Source organism: Aptenodytes forsteri, unplaced genomic scaffold (genome assembly GCF_000699145.1).
Source record: "Aptenodytes forsteri isolate BGI_AS27 unplaced genomic scaffold, ASM69914v1 Scaffold241, whole genome shotgun sequence".
In the NCBI taxonomy this organism is placed as follows: Eukaryota; Metazoa; Chordata; class Aves; order Sphenisciformes; family Spheniscidae; genus Aptenodytes; species Aptenodytes forsteri.
This window is the reverse complement of record NW_008795252.1, coordinates 8,143,217-8,143,501: the sequence shown is the minus strand read 5'-3', so window position 1 is coordinate 8,143,501 and position 285 is coordinate 8,143,217.

Below are 285 nucleotides of genomic sequence, written 5' to 3'. Positions count from 1 at the left end.
GGTGCGGTGGGGGGGCACGGGCACACACGCGCGCCCTTCCTGGAGCCGAGCGGTACCTGCGGGAGATGGGACGATGGGGCATTTCAGGCTGGGTCCAGCAAATGTAGCGGAGGAGCAAGGTGCTTCGGTGGGGGGGCACGGGCACACACGCGCGCCCTTCCTGGAGCCGAGCGGTACCTGCGGGAGATGGGACGATGGGGCATTTCAGGCTGGGTCCAGCAAATGTAGCGGAGGAGCAAGGTGCTTACACTGGCTGCTCGTGCCTTTTCGGTAGGGGGCCTGCTC